Raw genomic sequence first — 1,377 nt, 5'->3', positions numbered from 1 at the left:
AGCAGGAATATAAGCTTAAGGATTTGTTTTCTGTGCAATAAGTTTGTCCTAATCAAATGGTACTGTGCCTTGTAGAACTGGTCACTGGTTAAACTCTAGCATCATCCCTGAAACTGAAGTTGGCAGGGTTGCATATGCTGTAGATGCTTCATTCAACCCCCTGGAATAGTTCCAGTGAATTGCAACAGAACCAAGACCCTTGTGTGAAGGGAAAGAAATCCATCTTTCTCCTACTCCAAGAAAGGTCATTGCTAGGGACCCAAGAACACAGCAGATACATTAGTAAGGTTAACGTAATTTAGAATAAATAAAAAATTAAGCAGTACATGTTTGCTTTTCAATTTTTAAAGAAAATCAAATCACTGAACTGGTGGAAGTCACTACATAAGCAATAAGTAAGTCCATATTATACTATGCAATTCCTTTAAAAATGCACATAGCTTCCACCTGAGTAGCAAGCCAGAGGGCTCTAGTGTAAATGCAACATTTAGTTATCCAAAAATGTTAGCATAATCGCTAACCAACGAGAATCAAAGTTTTCAGGAAGTAACCAAAAAGTACGAATGGAAAACAAGATTAAAAATAGATTTTAAATTACTTTTTTCTTGCTTTTAGTACATTAATAAAAATATTGGATCAAATAAATCCATCTTGTGCTCCTGTGGGACAGAAGGTCTGTCTCTTGGTATTGACAGCAGTAGTAAAATTGGTTTAATGCTGACAACGTCTAAAACTAGAATATTGGTTTTAGAGAACGTCAGAAGTGACTATTCCTTGAATAGTATTGGTAATAGCTGAAATACCTAGAGCTCCTTTTAAGTGTGTTGTGGGGTGCCACACAATGTTAGCACTGTTTAGGTTTGCAAACATGATTCACAAGATAAACTCAGGGATTTCAAACAGAAACCCACAGTTGCGGTTTTTCTGAGCTCTTTGTAACAGAAAAAAATCTGCTCTATCATTTTTCTGAAGTAAAAAAAAAAAAAAAAGTAAAAACTAAGGCTGGCATTTTCTGAGGGGCGCCTCAAGTCTATCCAGGGGTGCCTTCAGTCTCAAGTTTGAGAACCACTGGTCTAATGCGACTCTCACATAGTTCTTGGTGGCTGAATGAATGGTTATGTTCTACAAAACGGAGAACCACAAACTAATCATTCAACTAGAGAAGTGAAAGGGCAGAAGCAAGTTTAACCATCTGAATCTTAAAGCCTATGACAAGATGAAGATTCTACCCCTCTCCCCATCCCCTTCAAGATAAATATGAAAAGCACCTCTCCCATACCCTTGCTGTACCTAGTCTGTAGCTCCTACATCAGACATTGAGGTTTCTAATCGAGTTTGTAAAGACTCTAGTGAGAAAAGAGTTCCTTCACAATGGAA

General features: G+C 37.5%; 1 protein-coding gene across 8 annotated transcripts in view; it reads right to left on the bottom strand.

Annotated features, from left to right (window-relative positions):
• The window catches only part of RELCH (RAB11 binding and LisH domain, coiled-coil and HEAT repeat containing), a 132,223-nt gene that overhangs the window by 51,071 nt on the left and 79,775 nt on the right, over positions 1 to 1,377 (bottom strand). The gene's annotated exons all lie outside the window — the stretch shown is intronic.

This window comes from Alligator sinensis, unplaced genomic scaffold (assembly GCF_000455745.1).
Source record: "Alligator sinensis unplaced genomic scaffold, ASM45574v1 scaffold514_1, whole genome shotgun sequence".
Classification (NCBI taxonomy): Eukaryota; Metazoa; Chordata; order Crocodylia; family Alligatoridae; genus Alligator; species Alligator sinensis.
This window is presented reverse-complemented; position numbering and strand designations above follow the sequence as displayed.